General features: G+C 46.0%; 1 pseudogene; it reads left to right on the top strand.

Moving 5' to 3' along the window:
* Positions 1-2,997: 2,997 nt before the first annotated feature.
* LOC131917000 (thy-1 membrane glycoprotein-like) lies at positions 2,998-12,131 on the top strand (annotated as a pseudogene).
* The last annotated feature ends 13,043 nt before the right edge of the window (positions 12,132-25,174 follow it).

Raw genomic sequence — 25,174 nt, forward strand, 5'->3', positions numbered from 1 at the left:
GGAGGAGGAGTGGATGGGGGGAGGAGAGGAGGGAGAGGAAACTGTGGTCAGGATGGAATATATGAGAGGTAAATGAAATAATGAACATGGAAGAAAAGAGAAAGGAAAGAAAAAAACTTGTGCTATACTGTGTGCATTTTTTTTTTTTTCTGTAGCTTTCTTAGAGAGCGTGGTTGGTTCACACTTTTAATTCCAGTACTTAGGTGGCAGAGGCAGATATGTCTCTAGGGCCAGTCTAGGCTATATAGTAAAACCTTGTCTCAAAGACAAAGGGATGTGTGTGGCCTGACTTATCTTATAGAAATCTTTGGAGCTCTGTAGTTACACATCTTATTTATTTTTTTTAAAATTGGTTGGTGTGTTTGTGTGTATGTGTGTGTGGTGTGTGTGTATTATGTGTGTGTGTGTGTGGTGTGTGTGTATGTGTGTGTGTGGTGTGTGTGTGTGTGGTGTGTGTATGTGTGTATGGTGTGTGTGTATGTGTGTATGTGTGTGTGGTGTGTGTGTATGTGTGTATGTGTGTGTGGTGTGTGTGTATGTGTGTATGTGTGTGTGGTGTGTGTGTATGTGTGTATGTGTGTGTGGTGTGTGTGTATGTGTGTATGTGTGTGTGGTGTGTAGGCCAAAGATAGACATTGGTGACCCCCTTAGTTGCTTTCCACCTTATATGGAACCTAAGAAAAGTTGAACTTCTAACAGTAAAATGGTGGTTACTGGGAGCTGGCATGTCCTTGTTTGATTTACGTTGCTGGGATGGAACACTGACCCAAAGCAACTTGGGGAAGAAAGGGTTTTTGGTTTTTGTTTGTTTTTTCCTTCTATGCCCTGATCACAGTCCGCCATTGAGGGAGTCAGCAGGAACTGAAGCAGGAGCAGAGGCAGAACCACGGAGGAAAGCTGCTCACTGGATCGCTTTCTGTGGCTCACTCAGCTTGTCTTCCTATAGAACCCACGCCCACCTGACTGCGGGTGGCACTGCTCAGAGTGGGCTAAGCCCTCCCATCAGATTCAGCAATCAAAAAAAATGCCCCAGAGGCAGGTGGATCTCTGTGAGTTCGAGGCTGGCCTGGTCTACAGACTGTTACAGGACAGCCAGGGCTACACAGAGATATCCTGTCTTGAAAAACCAAAACCAAAAAGGAGAGAGAGAGAGAGAGAGAGAGAGAGAGAGAGAGAGAGAGAGAGAGAAGAAAAAAAAACCCCAGAGAAATACCCCCAGAACAATCTGATGGAGGTAATTCCTCAATTAAAGTTTCCCCTTCCCAGATGACCCTACTTTGTATCATGTTGACAAAAACTAACCAGCACCTGGGGTTTGGGAAGAAGAGGGGGGAATATTGGTCACTGTATACAAGACCTCACTTATAAGATGAGTAGGAACCAAGGACACAGCACAGTTCATAACAATGTACATCTGAAATTTACTAAGAGAATTCTGGTGTTCTCATAATGAATAAGTATTCATAATAAAATAAGCATAATATAGATAATAACAGGTATATGTAGAATAAAATGGTAACTAGATGAGATGCAGAAGCGTTAATTATTTTGATTACAGCAATAATTTCACAACGTATACATAACCATCACACATGCCCTATTAAAACATACAACTTTCGTTTTCCCCATCATGCCTCCACAGAGCAGGGTCAAAGTTTCACTCGGCACCTAGTGTTGCTTTCTCCTGGGTAACACAGCTGCATTCTTTGACCTGGGAGCGCGGATGGCTGAGCCTGTGTGGGCGATGCAGCGCTCTGAGCTCTTCCCTGCATGGGGAAAGACAGTTCAGTGGAGGCAGGGGCAAAAGGCAGGCAGAAGCACCATGAGCCTTCCAGGAAGTAAGTCCGTGATGGGGAGAAGGGAGGAGAGCTGGAGAGGGTGATCAGGAGGGCTGGCTAGAGGCCGAGGCCGAGGTGCTGGAGAAGGAGTGGAAGATTCTGTAGGCCAGTGGTTCTCAACCCTCTAATGCTGTGACCCTAATTTAATACAGTTCCTCATGTTGTAGTGACCCCCAACCATAAAATTATTTTCATTGCTACTTCTAACTGTCATTTTGCTATTGTTATGAATCATAACGTACATATGATATTCAGGATCTCTGGCATGCGATCCCTGCGAAAGGGTCGTTTAACCCCAAAGGGGTTGTGACTCACAGGTTGAGACCACTGCCGTAGGAGGAAAGAAAATTCTGAGACTGTGTGGAAGAACGGACTCCCTGTGCTGCATTCTCATCAAAGGGGTGGGGGCAGGACAAAAACAGCTGCCACAGTGGTTTGTGGCCCCCCAGAGAGCACAGAATGTAAGTGCGTGTGAAGGTATTAAACGTTTATGAGGAGGCACAGGTAACAATTAGAAAATGTCTTAAAGACTCCGGGAGCAGGGCGATGATAGAAGGAAGGTGGAGAGACACGGTCCTGAAGGGCAGGGGAGACAATGGCCTGCCCTGTGACAGCAAAGAATACCCAAGAGGGTCAGTAGACAGGACAGCAGGGGAGGCACTCAATCTGTCCGGTGGCTGTGTTGTGTTTCCTGAGAGACCGACAGCAAGGATGTGACACCATGCCCCGCTGCCATCCGTATTCTTAGGACGTTCTGAACCATTCCTGGAACCAGGGACGTGCCTCTGGCTGACTGGATCCACCACACCCACATTCCCCACACCGGAGATGCCTTGTCCTAAAGACACTTTACTTCTTGCTTATTTCCAGGCCTTCTCCTCAGGAATGGCATTACTGAAGGCATTAATATTCTCTCTCTCTCTCTCTCTCTCTCTCTCTCTCTCTCTCTCTCTCTCTCTCTCTCTCTCTCCCTCTGCTCTGTCTCTCTCTCAGTGCCGGGAACCAAACCCAGGGCCTCATGGATGCTAAGCATGTACTCTACCACTGGACTATACCCAAGTCCTAACATTATTTTAATGTTTTTTAAAAATTTTACCTTTTAAAAAAATCTTATTTCTATTTTAAGATCTGCTCTGCTTCCCATGTTTCCAAAACCAAGATGGTCATCAAGGTAAGTTAATATGGGCCATCTACTTACCTCATTAACAGCGAAACCAGTGATTTTCCAAAATCAAGTTCTCTGGTGTTAACTGTTTTCTCCCAGTGTCCATAAACTGAACAGGGCAGGGGGTGGTGGTGCATACCTGTAATCCCAGGATTTGGGAGGCAGAGGCAGGAAGATCAGGAGTTCAAGGCCAGCCTGGGCTTGAGACCATGGCTTAAAAACAAACAAAAAAACTACACAGGTCTTATTTGAATGAAGAAAATCAGTGTGTCTAATTTGCTCCTACAAATTTCTGATGAGTTACCATCCTGGCTGTATACTCAGACATCAGAGCTGAAAGAGGGGTTTCTGTCAAAATCCACAGCACAAAGGTGGAACAGTGTAGATACTGTAGAAAGTTCAGTGCACATCATTCATTCTGTCTGTGACTCTTCAATCCTGCTGTCTGTCCCATCACTGTCATGAATCCACTCCCAAGCTCGTTTATAAGTTGCCCATTTTTTAAATTAATTTTTCAGGCCAGGATACAAAGTAATGGGAACTTTAAAAAAATTTTTTAGGTGATCTTTTTCAGAGTCACTTTGCCAGGGGCTGCTGTGGAATAATCATTCTGTACATTTTGTGACTGTATGTCACTATGATTGGTTTAATAAACAAGCTGACTGGCCAATAGCTGAACAAGATAAAGTTAGGCAGGAAAGCCAAACTGAGAATGATGGGATGAAGAAGGACAGAGTCAAGAGGAGTTGCTGGGATATGCAGGGAGAAGCAAGATGGACATGCTGTACTGAGAAAAGGTACCAAGCCATGTGACAAAGCACAGATAAGAAATATGGGTTAATTTAAGTGTAAGAGTTAGCTAGTAACAAGCCTGAGCTATCGGCCGAGCATTTATAATTAATATTAAGCCTCTGTGTCGGTTATTTGGGAACTGACGGTAGGGACAGAAACTTCCACCTATAAGGGGGGCTGGAGAAATGGCTTTTTTTTTTTACTGTCTGGTGATCCTTAGCTTTCTCTCTGCATTTAAGAATGAGTCACTGAGAAAGGTAGCTGTGATCACTGGAGAGGGTTCTGGGCAGGGAGCCAGCCATTTGGTGTGATATCATGTGTGGCCAGGACCAGTAGGTCTTTTTTCACTGGAACACTTGGTTTCTCCAGAGATCAACTTTCTAGATGCTTGTTTGGGTCACAGAAGCTTGACCATCAGAGCGTGGCTCTCCTTTGGTTTTCTGTGGTCAACAGGACACTGTCTGCTGATGTACATAGGCCAGAGTCTCTTCTATATTAGAGGATAGACTTCTAGTCCTCTGAGGGGGAGGAGGAATTGGCTGACCTGGTGGGATGGTATGGGGAGATGATGGACATTTCATTTTCAGGCACATTTTCAGTCAGCCCCACGATGCACAGTGGTAGTCCCACCTTCAAGGGTTAATGGTTCATGCATTCCTGGTTCTGAGTACAAATGCTTGATGTTTGAATATTTTATGTATATGCGTGTTTAGCCTGCATGTATGTCTGTGTAACACATATGAGCAGTGCCTACAGAGGCCTAAGAGGACATAGGATCCCCTGGAACTGGAGTTAAGGTGGTGTTATGTGTGTGTGTGTGTGTGTGTGTGTGTGTGTGTGTTATGTGTGTGTGTGTGTGTGTGTGTGTGTGTGTGTGTGTGTGTGCTCCTTCTCATGGCTGATGCAATTTTAAATACTGTCTTGTTTTTCACAGCCCAAGTGGGTGGAGGGGGCGATCCTACCTTCGGGTGTTCACACCATCTTTGTTTCCACTGAAAGCTGGGACTGGGTGGGTTGTGCTGTGAGATACTTGGGGAGTTTGTGTGCCAGGTGCAAATGTTCCTTTTCCCCTGTGGGCAGGGCCTCTGTGGCTACTGTCCCCCAGGACATTGTCCTGTTTCTACCTGGACAGGAAATCTTCTGTCTTCCCTTTGATGTGCTCAGCTTCGGTTCCCTGTGTTAGCCTAATTGAGATGCATTCCAGGAAACATCTCTATTTGGCAGCACACTCTCGACATTCTTTTTGTTGTTAATTATGTTTTAAAGATTTTTTAAAAATTTGTGTCTGTGTGTGTACCATGTGTTCAGGTGCTTGCTGGGGCCATAGGATCCCCTGAAGCTGGAGTAACAGGCGGTTGTGGGCTACCTGGCATGGTGACTAGGAACCGAACACAGGTCCTCTGCAAGAGCAGCAAGTGCTCTTAACCACTGAGCCATCTCTCTTGGTTGTTTCTGTAGTTAGAATTTGGTGTAGAATTTGAATTGTAACCAGTATTAAAGATGTGTTCTATACTTAAATCGGTATTCCTGATTAAGAAGACACTTCAAAACAGTCTTGTGATTATTAAACTATGAATCAAAACAGCAAAAAGTGGTTCAACCAGTATGTCGTGTTTCACCAGGTTGGTACAGATCGGGTCACACTTCTTTGAAAACTGCTCTGTCCTCCTCTCTCCTTAAGGGCTGTGCCCCTTTCTTTCTCCAGGCTCCTTCATCCATCCTGCAAGCTCCAGACCTATGCCGCTTATTTGGAGTCGGACTTGGTTTGAGACAGGGTCTCACTCCGTAGCCCTGGCTGTCCTGGAACTCACATATGCACCGGTTTGACCTCAAGCTAGCAGAGATCCGCTGGCGATCAAAGGCGTAGGCCACCGTTCCTGGCCAAGTCAGACAATCCTTTAAGTGATTTTTACAATATTAACCCACGGCAGGTTCCTCAGGGTGCCTTATGAGGTTTAATGGAGAGGTGCTTATTATCTTGGGGAGAGTGAAGTCTGAAGACCTGTGCAGCCAGCAGAGAACCCTTCTTGGTGTTTACTTTGCTCACACTGGCATGGTTGTTGACTCTGGCTGCATGGTGGGTTTGTCCACCTCCTGCTCAGCAATCCACAGAAATTGGTCACGAAGGTGCCACACCCTCTTGGATAGTGTAAGGTGGACACGTGGCCCGGAGGGGTTCACTAGAGCCATAGAGGCCTTTTCTGGAACTTGGATGGAAATAGAATGAAGCCTTTGTCTCCACCACAGCTGCCAAGCCTGTAGACTACAGCCGTGTTGGGTCCAATTGGCTCTCTCCCTGCTCAGAGCCTGCCAGAGAGGACAGAAAACACGGAAGAAGAGGGCAAGCCAGAGGGAGGCCTGTCAGGAGCACAGGGCAAGTTCTAGCTTCTTCTCCTGACTTCAGCACCTTGTCCCTGCTTTAGTGGAAACGGAAGTCAAGGAACCCCAGGTGGTTTCCCCTAACATTTAAAGGAGGGGAGGTGGGGGGAAAGAGGTTGAAGAGGGGAGGAGGGGGAGAGGGAGGAGATGACATAATTTGAATCCCTTGATCTAGCTGTATCTGTACTCAGGTCAGTCCCAACCTTTCAAGTTACAGAAACCAGTGCATGACTTTAAAACAAAAATTCACTTGGAGTCCGCTCTGGTACACACACATGAGAGCTGTGCATAAGTAGAGTGGTGAGGCTGGGGGATGGTCTCGAGGCTGGAGCACCCGAGCTTGTGCACCCAGGTGGGCAGAGGCAGGCAGGTCTCTGAGTTTGAGGTCAGCTTGGTTTACACAGCAGGTTCCTGGCCAGCCAGGACTTCGTAATGAGACTGTGTCTCCTCTTTCCAACACTGTTTTTATTTCTCCTTAATTTCTAAAGGATATTTTTACTGGATAGGATATTTCAGGTCACTCTCCTACCATCTACCCACACCTTCTTTCTTTTCTTTCTATGTGTGATGGGTTTGCACCTACGTGTGTGTTCATGTTCAACAGTGTATGAGTGTGGGCATGCACCTATCCCATAGCACACTGAGTGAAAGTCAAGGCCATCTTGGGTGTTGGCCTTCGCCTTCTTGTTTGAGACAGGGTTTCTTTGTTGTTGGCTGCTGTGTAGGCCAGGCTAGCTGGCCCACGAGCGGCTGAGAATTCTCTCAATTCTACCTCCCATCTCTCCATAGGAGCACCAGAGTTGCAAACATGCTCTGTCATACTTGGCTTTTACATGGGATCTAGGGATTTGAACTCAGGACCTCACACTTGTGCAGCAAACACTCTACTCATTTCCCTAGCTGCTTTATTTTAGTATATGAAAAACAATGTGCTACTTTTTTCCTGATGCCTGTGGTGCTGACGAAAAAAAAATACACTGTCAAATGATTTTCTTTGTATGTGTAATCCTCTCTCTCTCTCTCTCTCTCTCTCTCTCTCTCTCTCTCTCTCTCTCTCACACACACACACACACACACACACACACACACACACACACACACACGTTGTTTTAAACATGTTGTGTTTAGTTTTTAGGGATTAGATCATTATATGTCTTGTGTAGATTTCTTTGAGTTTATTCTATGGGAAGTGAAGTTTGTTTTTGTTTTTGTTTTTGTATGTTAGATTTTGGTTATCATGTGTTTTGGTCTGAAATTTACATTTTAAAAGCTTTATTTCTGGCTGAGATGCCCTGTCTATTCTCTCTCTCCACCCCACGCCATGGCTTCATGCATGCTAGGCAAGTGTTGTATACCCTCAATTCCAGAAACAGCCCCTCTGAAACCAATCTGTCTGGAGGTGGAAAAGCAGTTCCTGGTCACTGCTCCCACATGGCCTCCACGGATGCTGCAAAGGGTTGGAAGAGGCCTTGGAACACAGGAAAGGGTCAGCTTCCCACTGGACCTCCTCGGACTTTTCTGAGAAGGGAGCGTACTACCTTCTTCCTGATTCATGAGAATGGAAGTCAAGGATCCCCAAATGGTTTCCTGGACATTTTGAAGGATGTTTCTCATTACTACCATGTGGGGACGAAGTGCTGGATCTCCACTGAGTCTTACCCGATACTGCACTGGCAAGAAAATTGTACACACGATTTGTCGTAGGTGGTAGAAGTCTGATTCGCCACTGGCTGATGAAGTAACAGGGCTGTGGTTGATTTCTGGTATTTGCAGGCATAGGGTGACTATTGTCTAAAAGGTTTTGTGTTTTTTAAATCTTTATTCTTTGAGAATTTCATACACATGTTTTGATCATATCAACCACCCCCACCCTGTTCTTCCCCCACCTCCTCCCCAACATTCCCCTACATTCTCCTCTCAACTTCATGTTCACTTTTTATAACTTACTGAGTTCAATGGATATTATCTTTATGTGCATGGGTGTAGGACCATCTATGGGAGCATAAATGTCCTACAAGAGCCTCTTCTCTGATCAAAACTGATTCTTCCTACCCCAGAAGACTTCAATTGTCAAAGCCCTGATGGACCAACCTGATTCCATCTTAAGATTAAAGGTCATCTTGTTACAAGGTCAAAATAAGTTCAATCTAATTTTTTGTAAAACTTGGGTTTGACCATGCCTTGACCCATATTCTGGAATTTGACTTGTTCCACACCATCCACCCTAACCTCCATCCACCCTGATAAAGTAAGATGTTCTGCATAGTTCCTACATAACCAAAAAACCCTTGCAGTTTTGGGGCTAATATTAACCCCACCTTCTCCTGTGTGTGATGCTATTTTTTTAAACCCCACTTTAGGGAGATAGCCCTGTCTGACAGAAAATAAAGCTTGCATAATTTGAGCAAAGAATTTGAGTAATAGTCTTTACTCTTGTTTGGAGGGATGAACAGCTCCTCAGCCAAGGGGTGCACTTGTGAGGACTTTCGCCCCGTCTCTGGTGGAATGCTGACTGATCTTGAGGTCTTAAGAAGGCAATGGCGGCCGTGAGTACAATGGTTCTGACATACCCAGAAGACACTCTTCCCCAGCAGTCTGTTACCCCCGGCTCTGGCAATCTTTACACCCTCTCTTCTGCAATGTTCTTGAGCAATGTGGGGAGGGGGCAGAAAATAGATTTATCTTTTTTGTTTTGTTTTGTTTTGTTTTTCGAGACAGGGTTTCTCTGTGTAGCTTTGCGCCTTTCCTGGAACTCACTTGGTAGCCCAGGCTGGCCTTGAACTCACAGAGATCCGCCTGGCTCTGCCTCCCGAGTGCTGGGATTAAAGGCGTGTGCCACCACCGCCTGGCTAGATTTATCATTTTGGGCTGAGGACTCCAGAGTAACTCATCTTCTGCACTCTAGCCATATACAGGGCTCTGGAGGAATTGGTATTCACTGTAAAATGAAGCTTTTCTGATGAGGGTTGAGAGCTACATTAATCTATAGATGTAGAAATAAGTATATAGAAGCGTATTGGATAGCAGGCCCATTTAGCAAAAATAATAGTAGTAGGTTCTCCTCTCCAGCCATTGTTTCTAGGCCAGGTCTGCAGTTCCAAGCATGGTTCTGTCCTGTGGAGATTTCAGGTTGGTTGCTCCCATAACGTTCATGCCACTTCTGCACTATTGAGCATGTCTAAAGGTTTTTGTCTTGTTAGACAATCCCTTTCCTGGTCTGTTGACCTGAGAAAGTTTCTTGGAACTTTTGCTTGTGTGTACTGGTCACTGGTGTCTACAGAAGCATCTCTATCATTCAATCCCAGATATGTAGGGCCCAGACAAAGGACTGGAGAGCGAACTCCCTGGTTAGGAGTGTTTGCTGCTCTTCCAGAGGACCCAAGTTTGGTTCCTAGCATCAACTTCTGGTGGTTCACAACCACTTATAACTCCAGCTCCAAGGGATCTAATCGAGCTCTAGCATCTATGGACACATGCATAGTAGCATGTATATATACACACAAATAATAAAAAATTAAAAATCCCCTAAGAATATGAACAGACATTTAATGATTACCTGTTCTGTGTACAATTCAAAGGTGAAGTGGATACTAATAAGTCTGTGGAACAGGCAATAAACTATTAAAATTTAAACAACTACAACCAACCAAACAACAACAAAACAACTTGACAATCCAGGGAACTGAGGCCATGTCATTCCCAAGATTTTCAGGTCTCTATCTCCACTTAGAAAAATTGAAGAAGGCTGGGTGTGGTGGTGTGCACCTTTAATTCCAGTCCTCTAGAGGCAGAGGCAGGTGGATCTTTGAGAGTTGGAGACCAGCCTGGTCTATAGAGAGAGTTCCAGGACAGCCAGGGCTGTTACAAAGATAAACCCTGCCTCAAAAAACAAACAAAACAAAAATTAAATATTTTTTTTTCTTTTTTGTGGCAGTCTACACAGACTAGGGTAGCTTAGAACTCACTATGTAGCCAAGGGTGACCTTGAATTCCTTATCTCCTTGCTATAACCTCCTAAATTCTGTAGTTCTGGTGTGTACCATCACACCCAGTTTCCTCTACTATGACCCTAGTTTTAAGTTATACTTAGTGATAGACTTGGGAAGGAGTGCTTTGATTTCACTTATAGCTCATTCATGTTCATTTCCCTGCTACTTGAATTCTATCTATCATCTATCTATCTTATCTATCTATCTATCTATCTATCTATCTATCTATCTATCATGTACTTATTTGTTTTGAGAACAGGTCTCTTTATGTAGCCCTGGCTTGACTGGAATTTACTATATAGACCAGGCTGGTCTTTAACTCACACAGATCTGCTTGTCGCTGCCTCTTAAGTGATGGGATTAAGCTATACACCACCACGACTAACTCTTAAAACATTTCATATGTATTTATTTCACTTTTTAATTTCTATGTGTGAGTCTTTTGCCTGCATGTATGTATGTGTACTATGTGCTTATTGCCCATAGAGGTCAGAAGAAGGTGTTGGATCCTCACTCAGATGCCCGAGATAGTCTTGAACTTGCTCTGTATTTCAGGCAGGCCTTGAATATGATTATGATCCTCCTGCCTTAGTCTCCTAAGTGGCCCGGATGACAGGTCTGTGTCACCAGGCCTGCCACGTCCATCCCTTATGTAGATGAGCATCATCCCACCATATAGAAAGACGGCAGCTTGTCTATCCGCTTACCTATTCACAGCATTTGAACTGTTTCCAAATTTTGGCTTTATGAAATGCTGCTGCTCTGAACATGCTTTAATGCTGTTGTGAACATATGTCATCAGATCTTCATGTGGGCATATGTTTTCCTTTCTGTTGGGCAAACACCTACGAATGGAATCACTGAGTCATGTGGCAATCCTGTTGAACTTTATGAGAAACTGTCAAGATGCTTTCTCCAGATGTCTGTCTTACTTTCCCGTCAGCTGAGTTCCAGATAAACTACAGCCTCAGCAACATTTGGTTTTGCTTTTGACAGTCTCGTATTTCAGTCACTCTAGTTTTTATTTACATTTTCCTGCTGGCTGATAATGTTAAATATCTCCTCATGGACTAATTTCCAATTTACATATCTTCATCGGTAAAGTGTCTATTATTAAAAATTTTGGCTTAGATTTTTTTTTGTTTTGTTTTGTTTTTGTTTTTTAAATTGACTAGTGTGTTAGATCCATTTTGGGGTAACTGATAATTCACTGAGCTTTCTGATCCCCTTAAATATTGTGTTTATAGGTGTTTTATAGAGTGGTTTTCAGTTTAGGGTTTTTTTGTTTGTGTGTGTGTGTGTGTGTGTGTGTGTGTGTGTGTGTGTGATTTTTAAGACCAGTTTTTCCTCCTCTTTCTATCTGTCTCCCTCTGTTTAAAAAATCCTTCTTTCGGGGCTTCAGCGCTGGGTGCAGCAACTGGAGGCAGTGGTGCATCGGGAGGAGGCTGCAGCCACCAGAGTCCAGAATCCAGGACAGAACCCTTGGCACCAAGAACCCAGTCGTCAGCATCTCTCTCCTGCTTTCAGTCTTGCAGATGTCCCGAGGGCAGAAGGTGACCAGCCTGACCACCTGCCTAGTGGACCAGAACCTTCGTCTGGACTGTGGTCATGAGAATAACACCAACTTGCCCATCCAGCACGAGTTCAGCCTGACCCGAGACAAAAAGAAGCACGTGCTCGCAGGCACTCTTGGAGTGCCCGAGCACACATACTGCTCCCTGACCACCTTCACCAGCTGCCACAGCATCAAGATCCTCACCTTAGCCAACTTTACCAGCAAGGATGAGGGCATCCACACATGTGAGCTGCGGTCCTCTGGCCAGCCTCCACAGTGTCCTCTCAAAATGTTGATGTGCTCAGAGACAAGCTGGTGCAGTGTGATGGCACAAGCCTCTGCTTCAGAACACCTCATGGCTGCTGCTGCTTTCCCTCTCTCTCCTCCACGCCATGGATTTTATTTCTCTGTGATTGGGTCCACAGAGAAACAGGAAACCTGCAAGGCCCAGTACAGAGGTCCTGCTTCTCTGGGTCAGCTGACTCCCTTCCCCAGTCCCTCAGATGCCGTGGGGAGAAATCGGGACCCTGTCCCTCATAAGGAACCCCAGTGCTGCATGCCATCGCCCACCCCCCTCTGGCACCTCACCCTCTCCGCACACCACTGGCTGCCATTTTATACTCTGTTCCAGGGCGGCTTCTGTCTGTTTTCTCCTTTCTTTTCTCTGGGAGTTTGTGACGAGGGAGACCTAATGGATGGGTGACAGGATACCAGTCCTTGGGGGGAGTTCCTCCTTGCCAACCAGGCCAGATGCCTGAAAGAAACATGGGTGAGGGAGTTGGAGTGTGTCTGTGCCTGGTACAGTCATACTTCAGATGAAACTATTGCCCAGCAGGCCGGGAGGGGGGCCTTAAGATCTCAAGATATCAGGGTGCTGCTCAGCCTTTGTGGCCCGTGCAATGAGGATGAGAACTGAGATTCCACAAGGTCGTTCTCAGCCACTGCATACAAGCCCCCTCATACCACTGAAGAAGCACCCCCTGGAGCTCTTAAGCCAGGGCTCATTCCGTCAAGATGCAGGTTCAGCCAGAGAACGTCGGGAAAACGGAGGGGTAGGCGGTGAGGTAACACCACCCCTCCTGTCTCTGCCACTGCCTGTAGTGAGAAGTGTGGCAGAGGAAGGCAAGCCCCTCGTCTGCCCCCAAGGAGGCAGGACTCTGACTTGCAGGATCTAAGTCGGTGCAGGAAGGAGGTCCCAGAGCTGTGGACCCAGCTTGCTGAGGGAGATTCTTTCTTCTTCCTTCCCTCGCCCCTCTGTGCCAGCCCCTCTAGCTGTCCCTGATCCCCCAGACCACCAGGGTCTTACAACCTGCCTCCTCTGGGACCTCCTAGGGTGGGAAGCAGGTGGTGGAGTGAGGCCCAGTGTGGCCACTTCTTGGAAGATAGCTTTCCCAACGCCCACTTCCCTACGGGCAGCTCTGCCTGTCCTGTGTGTAACGTCACCACAGCTTACCTCATCTCACTGAGGGGGAAAAAAACTGCACAATAAAACCAAGCCTCTGGGGGGAAAAAATTCCTTCTTTCCTTTCAATCCCTCCCCGCTTTTAGTACAGCCATAGTTTACACCTTGATTCCCACTGGCCTGTCCTCAGTTTAGGACTTCTTAAAACATGTTATATAGATGAACATAGTTGAGTAATCTCAAAACAGAATTAGCAGAGATTGCAGCCGAAGACACAGCCCGCCTACCCAGAGGTGGTCCAGGCGTCTTAGCCCGCCTACCCGGAGGTGGTCCAGGCGTCTTAAGAACAAACACTCTGTCCACACTTTCACTAGTATTGTCTTAGGCCTCAGTTTCTTCACTTGTAAATTAAAATAATAGCACCCCTATCTTATGGTTTGGGGGAAGGTTACAGGTCAATATCTTTGAGGAGATTAGAATAACATACAGGGAGCCCTGTGTTAGTGGGTATGACTCTCGCGCTTTAAATTGAGGACATGCCTGTAGGGATTAAGGTGTGTACAATGTAGCTGAATTTAAAGGGGGAGCTAATGCGCCTTTTCTTGTTCTGTGATATCAGGAAAAATGAAACGCATGAGAGTTCTAGGGCCCGTAAGATACCTGGCTCACCGAGTAAAGGAGCTCGCTGCCAAGCCTGATGATCTGAGTTCAAATCTCCATAACCCACGTGGTGGAAAGAGAGGACTGACACCCACAAGGCGTGCTCTGGCTAAATGCATGCCTGGTGCACGTGCTGGTGTGCACTCACACAGAGACACGGGATAAATAAACACATATAAAAAGGAATTATAATTGAGGCTTTGGAACGCAGAGTGGAAGGGTCATCAAAGTTTCAATGGGGAGCTGTCTTTCCCTCTCTCTGTCTCCCTGCATTTCTGTCTCTGTCTCTGTCTCTGTGTGTGTGTGTGTGTGTGTGTGTGTGTGTGTGTCTGTTACCCAGACTGGCCTCGAACTTCTCATTCTGCTGCCTGAGTTTCCTGAGTAGCTGGGCTTACAGGCATTTCAACCACGCCTGGCTTGGTGTCTGCCTCTGTTGTATTTTTTTTCTGTTGTTTATGTATTGCTTTCTGGTTTCATGGAGTTGTTTTTCTAAGTTGTAGCCCACTGGGCTTTTAAAATGACAATTATTTTGAGTCTCTTTTCAGGGAATTCCTAAGGGTCAACCCTTCTCTGGTGTTATATATTGCCTTGATTTTTCATGGTCCTTGAAGACTGTATCCTGTACTGTCTGCCTTCCCTGCCCCTTGTGGTTCCCACATGCCTTTGCCATGCTTACCCCAAGTTTCCAGGTCAGGAGACGCAGAAAAGGATCTACACACACACACACACACACACACACACACACACATACACACACACACACACACACATTTTTGTTTGTTTTTCTGAGACAGGGTTTCTTTGTATAATCCTGGATTTCCCGGAACTCATTCTGTAGACCAGGATGGCCTCTAACTCACAGAGATCCACCTGCCTCCTGAATGCTGGGATTAAAGGAGTGGGCCACCCCTCCCCCTAGTCCCTCACCTCTTCACATATTAAGAAATAGTTATCTCCTCTGGCCATCACTGACTGGCCACAGGAGACAAAGATCGTGGACAGTAAACCCAGCTTAAGATCCAGGTGTGATATCTCTGTATCATGCTGTTTCTATACAGTCTGCTTCTCTACTCTTAATCCCCTTAGGGTGGAGCTCTCAGAATTAGGTACCTTTTCTTGCTCTCACAAAGTCAAGGATGGTATGCAGAGCCTCCAGTTTATAGTCCCAGGGTGGTTCCCTGAAGTTTGAAAAGTTTTACATCTTTTAAGTCTGCAAGGCTGAGGTAGTTGTTAAGACCCACTTGTAAGCCAGGCATGATGGTGTGCGTCTGTAATCCTGACACTTAGGAAGCAGAACAGTCATAAGTTTAAGGCTAGGCTGGGCTACAGAATAAGGCTCCACCTCAAAATCAACCAACCAACCAATCAATTAATCAAAAAGAAAGATGGCAAAATGAAGAAGACAAGGTCTACTGCTGCTGTTGAGGTTCATACACCATCTGTGGGAGCAGCCGTGGGTCATGCATGGACATGTGTTGGAGCCTCTCCACATAGGCCAGACACACAGTTGGGGGTTGTGTACAAGCTGTTTGGGGCATGATGGAATGTGATTTATTGTCAAGAGCAGGGAGGAGGAGAGAGGTGCGCAGCAGCCAGCACATGGGTCTCAGCAGCCCACCACAGGCTCTGCTAACCAGCTTGTGGAACCTCCCCCAATCAGAGGCCTGCCCGCAGATGCTGCCAGAAAACTCACCCAAGCCTTTCCCACCATCGCTCAGGTGACATCTGCTCACCATGGTGTGTCTTCGGCAAAATCCTGTGAGGACAATTTACCCAGAATAGGTAATAATAGCACCAATGTTTCTTCGTAGTCATTTTTGCTTGTGGACTCAAATACTGCTCCTTGGGTACAGATTTCCGTTTCCCATCGTGTATTTGACATTGAGTCCAGCCCCTCTGTCACCGTAAGACCCCCTAGACTTACCACACTGGCCCTGCATAAAGTCTTCCTTACTATACTTTACAAGTATGGTTGGATAAGTTTAATAGACTCTTTAACAGAGGAAAGGGGTTAGTTAGAGAGAGTCCAGTATTGTTTGGGGGAGTCGGGAGCTCAGCATGGTCCATGTAAGTGGGCTGGAAACAGTCCACAGAAAGCAGAGGTGCCTTCTGGGAGGTGGCTCCACTTCTTTGGATGCCGGATGCCAATGGAGCCCATGAAACAAGCCAGATGGAAAGGTTCATGCACCTGGAGCTACATCCTGTGGGGACAGGAAGAACTCAGGGTGACATCTGACCTTTGTTCCTTCCCTGGCCACCCTTCTACGCTGACTCTGGAGGAGAGGAAGGAAGGAAATGAAGGAAAACATGAATAGCACAGACCTCTTCCTCCGGATTACCCATTCACAGGATTCTGAGTGTCAGCCGGGTCTGCTCTAGGGAAAGAGAAATATGTTCTGAACTGAGTGAGAAGTGAGAATCTGATAATGGATTCAGCAATTGAATGGGAATCTTTTGCTTGTTTCTTTGATTTGAGACAAGGTCTCCTGTAGCCAAGGATGATCTTCAATGTCTTTTTTTTTTCTTTTAAGATTTTAAAATTTTATGTCTGAGTGTTTTGCCTGCATGTATGTATGTGTACTATGTACATGCTTGTGCTCGCAGAGATCAGAAGAGGGCATCAGATTCCCTGGAAGTGGAGTTACAGATTGTTGTGAGCCACCATGTGGGTGGGTATTGGGAATCGAACTCAGGTCCTCTGGAAGAGCAACAAGTCCCCTTAACTGCTGAGCGTCTCTCCAGCCCTGACCTACTGATTCTTCTGTTTCCCTTTCCTATGACTGGAATTACAGGCATGCGCCATCACATCTGGTTTTGTGAGAACTTTTAAACCTGAAATTTTCATTGTTCTAATACCAAAATGACATGAAAAGCGTTAGGGTCTTTGATGTTAATTATACAATTATATTAACCTTTTGAATATTTATTTAGTTATATACAAAAGATGTGGACAATTTTCTGTGTGTATATTATATATACTATTTTTATTTTCAAGTTATTATCATCATTATCATTATTATTTTGGTTTTCTGAGACAGGGTTTCTCTGTGTAGCTTTGAGTCTGTCCTGGAACTTGCTTTGTAGACCAGTCTGGCTTCAAATTCACCGAGATCCTCCTGCCTCTGCCTCCTGAGTGCTGGGATTAAAGGCATGAACCATCATGCTATATTTTAATGACACTTTGCGATGCAATCCCGACGGACAGGTTTGAAGACAGTGGAGGAGCACAATGAAGTGTCTTTGTGATTGTCTTTTGTCAAGGGCCTCCTGTTCACCGCAGTCACAAGCCCACTGTGATCTGGTCTGTCGTTGCTGGGAGAGCGCAGCTCTCTGGGTCTTGCTGGGAACTTTTATCTTAAAGTTGGTAGAAGGAGTTGGTGGAAATTCACTGTTGCTGCTGGGGCTGTGACTGGAGGAGACCAGTGGAGCCTCGGACTGGCAAGAGGGCCGCTGCAAGCATCAGGTTGAATCACAGCATTGCCCTGGGAAGGGAATTAAGAGAAACCCGTTTCCCTCCAGCCCAGACCTCTGCCTCAAGGATCAGACCCCTCGTGCATGTCAACTCCTTAGTTATTTATTCTAGGGTTTGAGGCGGCCTCTTGTTATGTAGCCCAGGCTGACCTTGAACTCATCATCCTCCTGTCTCAGCCTCCCAAGTGCTGGGATCACAGGCGTGCACCACCGCATCAAGATATCAATTTGCAAATATTAAAAACCACTTCAGATTTAACACATTTAACCTAGAGTCATGATCTCCCTTCTCAAACCTAATCTTATCTCAGCATCCTCCATTACTCCAAGTCACTTCTACCATATATCTAGTTTCTTTTCATTTCCCAAGCTTCATGGATATTTCTTTTGGTTCTGTATTTATGTGTATGAGTGTTTTACCTGCGTGTACATATGTACACCACCTGTGTGCCTGAAGAGAGCATCAGAATCCCCGGAAATGGAGTGTGGGTGCTGGGAACCGAACCCCAATCTTCTGCAGCCAGCGCTCCTACCCCTGAGCTGTTTCTCGAGCTCCGATCTTATTTCTTACATGTTCGTTGAATCCTTTAGTTTCTCTTCGTCTTATATCTCTTTTGTCATGCCAAAGCAGCCTAGTGACTTTGACACTCTGGCTAGCCTCGTATAGAAGGTTCAGGATTCTTATGGCTGGACCCAGTCAACAGTGCTCTTGACAGGCCGTGCACCCTAACACAGCACCGTCGGCCTACAGAGGTGGATGAAGCACCAGCATAAAGCACTTCTTCAGGGGCAGGGAAGAGAAGAGATGACAGAGTCCAGAGGTGCTGGCTGGATACGCCTGGCTGGCAGATGTAGAAACAGTCAGGATGTGTGTTAATTCTAGGAGCAAATTCCAGCCTCACTCATCCAAAAAGGAGTCCAGAATGCTTGGCCAAATCGAGAAGTCAGCCACTGGCCAGCTTTTGTTCCTTTCCTAAGGTTTATATTTGAGTGTGAAGGGCTCCCAGGCGTCCAAAGGAACCGATCATCACCCGCTTTGCTCACATCCCCCAAGACTTCGGGAATCTCTCCCATCCTCTGCCGGCATGTGGACGAGCGATGGAGTGGGTTCATGCCTCTCGGCAGCTGATTGCTTTGGAGGTGAGCACCAGGGTGGTTGTTCAGGATTTGGAATTAAGACAGAGGTTTCGGCTCAGAGAAATGTTCTTCAGAATTGGTAGGTTACAAACTTGGCACTGTTGGTGGCATTGATTTTTTTTTTCTCCAAAAATTGTGTTGGTTAGTTGTGTTTGTTCATTTGGAGTGTTTTGTTTCTGTCAACTAGACACAAGCTAGCGTCATCTGGGAAGAGGGAACTTCAATTGAGAAAACAACTCCATTAGCTTGGCCAGTAGCCAAGTCTGTGGAGGTATTTTCTCGATTGATGATGTGGGAAGGCCCAGCTCACTGTGGGTGGTGCCACCCCCTAGGCTTGTGGTCTTGTGTGGTATAAAGAAGTAAGCTGAGTGAGCCATAGGGAACAAGCCGGCAGGCAACATTCCTCCATGGCCTCTGCTTCAGTTCCTTCCTGGGCTTCCCCTGATGATGAACTGTAACCTGTAAGCCAAATAAACCCATTCCTCCCCAAGTTACTCTTGGTCATGGTACCTTTATCACAGCAATGGAATGTAAACTCAGGCAAACGGAAAACAAAGGTACTTTATGTTGCAATAGGAAAATAAACATAGCAAACACAAAGAGGCACAGATACATGGTGAGATAAAGAGAACTTTCCTTGTTCTTGAGTTGCCCCAGTCTCTAGTCAGAGCCGGTTTCTCACACACTGCTTCGTCTTTGCCTTTGGGTTCTCTGAGGAAGCCCAGGATCTCTACATACAGTGTCCCTGGTAAATTTAAACTACTTTAGATTTTTTCCCTGTTATCAAGACTTAAGATACTCCCAACTGAAGGCTTTCAGAAAACACCACTTACATTCCTTTTCTGAGCCTAAAAATTACTTAGTATTAGTCATTAAATTGGGGGTTTCTTTCGCTTTGTGGAAAAAATGGAGGTCATAGATTAAATATTAAGCAAATTATATAAAGATCCCCCTCCTCACAAAAGACCAGTGGTTCCTCCTCTACTGTAGAGCTCTTCCAGAAACTTCGACATCAAGTCACATTTCAATCACTCACTCACACTTTCCTGTTGCTGCCAAAGAATGAGAAGTTTTGCTTAGAGCAGGCCCCTCAGTGACTCAAATGAAGGAATAACTGAACGGATGCTCAGACACGGAGTCCCAAGGGCTGTCACCACTACCATCCCTTGTCACCGAAGACTGATCGGGGTGGCTGACCCTCAGGAGTTCATGGACAGTCTTCAAGAACCATCAAAAAGCATGAAAGGTCAGAGGATGGGAAAGCCACAGAGGGTTAACACTGGTGAGGGTATTTTTTGAATATTTATTCCGATTTAGCATATAACAAACAAAAGAATGTTAGGGAGGAAAGCCTGTGACTTCTAAACGTTCCCTTTTATCCTGAAATATTAAGTACAGATTGGAGGAAGGGAAGAAATCAAACCAAGGCTGGAACTGATGGTGGGGTTGGCTTGCTTGGGGCTGAAGCAGGCAGCATTAAGAGGGATAGAGGGGGGAATGCTGGGAGATTCTGCCTTCCCCCTCCCTCCCTCCCTCCCTCTCTCCCTCCCTCTTACCTTCTTCTCTTCCTCCCTTCCTTTGCCTTTTTAGTGTGGGAGTTGAGTTCATTATTTGATGGTCATTGTTGTTTAAAGTATGGAGGGGAGAAGCTTGCTAGCTCAACAGTTTTGCTCCTTATTTATTTTTAACATAACTATTCTTTCCTTTAAATATTAGGATCTTAGAGGTTATGCCCTTCATTTGTTTTAAAAGATTCCCACAGAAGAATGATTGAGGAGGACACCCAATGTTAACCACATACGCGCGCGCGCGCGCACACACACACACACACACACAATCACAGATTATGAAAGAGGTAAATTGTTAGAGTCCATTTTCAGGATGAGGTGCTCTTATAGCACATTGAAGAATTGCAGGTAAGCAGGAGGCTCTGGGTCCCTCTGAAAGAATTAAACATCAGAAAAAGGAACGAGTACCAGCCTCAGGCCCCCAAACCAGGTCCCCAAACCGTTAGCCTCAGCAGAAATATTCTTGTCATATTTCTTGTGGCATCAGCAGAATAACCTTGTGACATTGTCTGGGTCTAGCAGAACATCCTGTGGCTATTCTAGGAAGAAAAGCAGCCCCCATGGAAAGTCCCCATAGATGTACTCCTCCTCCCCGGTGCTGATCTTTAAACTAGCCAATTATGTATTGCCCCGAATGCTATGCTAATATTATGGTTTTCGCCTTTAAAAGATGCCTGCAATTATTGTTCAGGGCTCCTCTCACTGAATTGTGTAGGGGGGGGGGGGGGTCCGTTTGCGCAAACGATTAAAATAAAGCCTCATGTGATTGCATCAACTGGTCTGGAATCCGGGTTTCTGGGGCGCCCACATGAGAGGATAGTGCCCTGAGTCTGGGGTCTATCACCTCCTCCCCTAGCTGGTGCCTGCACCTGCTCCTTTCAAAGCCCTGAGCTGGAAAGTTGCAGTCTGCTATGTAACTGAGCTCAAGATCAGAAAAGTGAGCAGTCTCAAGCCTCAGAATATTTGTTAGATGAGGTTTTGTGTTCTGAACCAATAGGATGGGGAACTTGGGAAGGGGCTTTGCTAGAAGAGCAAAAGATTGTACCTCTCAAAGCCGGGCGGTGGTGGCGGCGCACGCCTTTAATCCCAGCACTCGGGAGGCAGTGCCAGCCGGATCTCTGTGAGTTCGAGGCCAGCCTGGGCTACCAAGTGAGTTCCAGGAAAAGGCGCAAAGCTACACAGAGAAACCCTGTCTCGAAAAATCAAAAAAGAAAAAAAGAAAAGAAAAGAAAAAGATTGTACCTCTCTGTGAACCAGCTTATGGGAAAAAGGGGGCAGAGTTTCTCCTGATTGGAGACTTTAAAAACCATTGTCTTTAATCAGATCACCATGCCAGTCATTTCTACCTTTCCTCTATGCCAGTGTTTCTTTCTGCAGAATGGTATATTAAGAACTACTTCTCTGGCGCACACCTTTAATCCCAGCACTCGAGAGACAGAGGCAGGTAGATCTCTGTGAGTTGGAGGCCAGCCTGGTCTACAGAGTGAGTTCCAGGACAGCCAGGGCTACACAGAGAAACCTTGTCTCAAAAAACAAACAAACAAACAAACAAAAACCTATGTCCCTTTAACTAGTCCCTTTAATTTATTACAGAGTGAGGGTCTTGTTCCTACACTGAATACCCTTTGAGAGATGTGGCTTGTATCTTCCCCTTACCCTGGACCCGAGTATCTTCAAAATGCCCATTGTGGTTGTTACATTGGACTGTGATGGAAACGATGTGTGAATTCTGAGTCTGTTGAGTTTGCTGAACACTTGTTTGGGAAGCTCTGAGCTATGAGGTGAGAAGTCTAGGCCCTGGCCACAGAGGAGAGGTACATATGGGTGCTAATGGTAGGTAACTCTGGCAAAGGTCCCAGCAGTTAGGAGTTAACGTGAACCTAGCCTCTGGCAGTCAGGTCTTCCATCTTCCCAGATGAGGAAGGGTGTTGCAATCGAGGAGATGGTCTTTTCTGTGTGTCCACTCTGCAGTCCTCATGCACAGAATTTCTGGCAAAAGAAAAATGGTTTTTATAGCCTGTTTTGTTTTGTTTTGGTTTTTCAAGATATGGTTTCTCTGTGTAGCCCTAGCTGCCCTGGAATTCCTCTGTAGACCAGGCTGGCCTCAAACTCAGAGATCCGCCTGCCTCCTGAGTGCTGGGATTGAAGGCATGGTCCACCACCTCCAGGGCTGCCTCTTTGTTTGAGTGAATCTGTTCTGCAGCAATAGGGATCACACTTTCCCAGGTCAAGCCAACTGGTCTTTGTTGGTCAGTTATTTGGGTTTTTTTTTTTGGTTGTTGTTGTTTTTCCCACTTGAGTCTCTTGGAAGGCAGACATGTCAACTGAGGAAATGCCTCCATCAGATTGGCCTGTATGCATGTCTATGTGGCATTTTCTTGATTGTTGATGGATATGGGAGGGCCCAGCCCATTATGGGTGGTGCCATCTCTGGGCAGATGGTCCTGGAAAGTATGAAAAAGGTGGCGAAGCCAGAAATGGTGGCACACACCTTTAATCCCAGGAGGCAGAAGCAGGTGGATCTCTGTGAGTTCTAGGCCAGCCTGGTCTACAGAATGAGTTCCTGGTCAGCCAAGGCTTTATAGTGAGAACCTGTTTCAAAAGAAAAAAAAAAGTAGTTGAGCAAGCCATGGAAAGCAAGCAGGTAAGCAGCCCTCCTCCATGGCTCCTGCCTTGCCTCATCAATGATGGACGGTGATCAGGATGTATAAGCCGAATAAACCCTTTCCTCCCCAAGTTGTTTTTGGTCAGTGTTTTATCCCATCAACAGAGAGCAAACTAGACCACCCCCTCATGTAACCCAGAGAGTTACTTGGTGGGCAGTAACTAAGACATCATGCTCTTTGTGGCCCTGACTCTCAGTCAGAAAACCTTGGGCCAAATCAATCACCCACGTTCCTCTTCTCCTATTGACAATTCCATGGGTCACTCTGTCACCTGAGGCCTGGGACCTGGCACTGATGAAGTTCCTCCTCGTCACAGAAACAACAAAAGAGGGGACAAGTGTTTGGTACCCCCATCAAGAGGGACAAGTCTGTTCCTGGAGTTGTATACATGCCAGTGGATGTCCACACGCTCCAGAAGAGAATTTGACATTGCTGCTGCCATTGTTGCTGTTATAGCAGTGGTGGACACCACTGCTACTGTTTCTGGGATTACCATTTCATAATCGCTTACTACAGCTAGCACAGTGGAGACCCTGGCAGCAAAAGTAGCTACCACAGTTAGTTAATCTTTCATTCTATTGGGCATGATAAATTTAATTCAATAGTTAGATACATTTCAATTGGCTTTGAAAATTATAAATTTATAAACTCAAGTTCCATTTGCTTTTGGGATACCATCTTACAAGGACTCCAGTTTGCAGTAAGGCTCATTAAGAAAGGGAATGGCTCAGTTGCCTTTAGCCTACTGGCTATGGGTGGGATAAGACCTCTGTTGAACACACAGATTGCAAGCCCAGTGCCACTTTGAGATCTTTGGCAGCAGTTAACTCTGCAGCTCACACACGATTAAGCCTGTATGATAATGAGTATTCAGAGACGGGTAATGCGTGGGGGGTGCTCACCAACCTAAGACAGAGCGCCTCTGTGGCCTGGGCAGGCGTCTCCATGATGGGTAAGGTGACCTGCTGAAGTCCCACGCAACCTAAGTCAGAAGCTCATTTTTTAGTAAAAGGGGGACGTGTAGGGTCCTGGCCCCTGTTTTAGGTAACTGTTGCCTTGCTTGCTGACCTTGATCTTGATATCCTCCCTATGCTAATTCCCTGCCGGGTTCCACCCTCCTGAATGCTTAAGGGAAGTTCCTTGTCTGTGTATCCTGCATAATGGGCACTAACAGCTTAGATGCAAGATTGTAAAACATCTGTAGTGAACTTCTGCCCTCCGGGGTTCTCCCATTGTGATGTAAGCCTGTATTTAAGACCTCTTCCCTCCTTCAATAAACAGCATTCAGCATAAAAAAATATATAATAACAGAATTTAAAAAAAAGAATATTTTCCCAGTGTCTATAAGGCCCTGAGTTCAATCCTTGATATCACATAAACCTGTGCACACCTGTAATTCTAGTACTAGTGAAATGGAGACAGGAGGATTAGAAATTTAAAGCAATCCTTGGCTACATAGCAAGTTTAAGGCCAGACTGGACAAAAGACCCTGTCTTAAAATTAAATGAATATATGCATCAAATAAATCAATAAATAAGTATAGAATTTAAAAAAAAAAAAGAGGGACAAGTCTTTGCCACTTCCATCAAGAGTTCGGTACCACCATCAAGAGGGTGTTATGAATTTCTTCACATGGCCTTTCAAATTACTTTGGCATGTTTAAAAAAAAATAACATAAGTGTTAGTATAAATAAAAAGGCAAGTGTAGCTCTCCTCTCCTCTCCTCTCCTCTCCTCTCCTCTCCTCTCCTCTCCCAAATATAATAAAAATGGGTTCTGGGCTGGAGAGTAGCTGTGGTCTAGCTTTGTCCAGTAGGTATGAGGTATTGGGCTCAGTCCAAACAGTGCAGAAGAAAACAGGACTCTACTGGAAGCATACAAATCCTCTCCCACCTTTGCCATTCTCTCATCTCAGAAGTTCTCCTCCCATGTCTGAGCTCCGCAGCTGACGAATCCTTCTTCCAAATGTGAAGCCGCGTCCACCGCAAGCTCCAAGCGTGAACATGTGGGCCTCGTTCAGGGAAACCAGAGGCAATGGGTTCTGCTATGGATCCGGCCGCGGATGTCAGAACTGGAAGGCCAGTTCTCTTGAGTTCATTAAATGCAGAAAAGAACTGCCCTGCCTTCTGGTTTGGTAGTGTGAGCTGCTTGCAAGTCCGGGAGCAGCCTGGGTAGGACTGGGGGCTGCAGGATTCAGAGCATGGAATTTCACTCAGTCTTCTTGTAGTCAGTCCCGTAGCTCACCCCATTCCCTCTACCGTGATTTCTCCAAGCTTGGACCCTTTCCGCTTTCCCAAGAATAAATCGCTTGTCTTTTGCTTTGGGAAAGGTGCTAGCCTGAATGGGATTGGGGTGGGGGACTTGTGGGGACATACCCCTTCAGAACACCCTTTCAAACGTCTCCTTTGGTTTTGTATATCACCTTTTGCAGGACCTTCAACCGCTAACCGTGTCCCGTGTCCTGTCGTGTCCCCCCCTGCCCGTCCCCCCCCCGCCCGTCCCCCCCCCCCGCCCGTCCCCGTCCCCCCCCCCCCCCCCCCGGCCAGGCTGAGC

Source organism: Peromyscus eremicus, chromosome 8a (assembly GCF_949786415.1).
Source record: "Peromyscus eremicus chromosome 8a, PerEre_H2_v1, whole genome shotgun sequence".
Lineage (NCBI taxonomy): Eukaryota > Metazoa > Chordata > Mammalia > Rodentia > Cricetidae > Peromyscus > Peromyscus eremicus.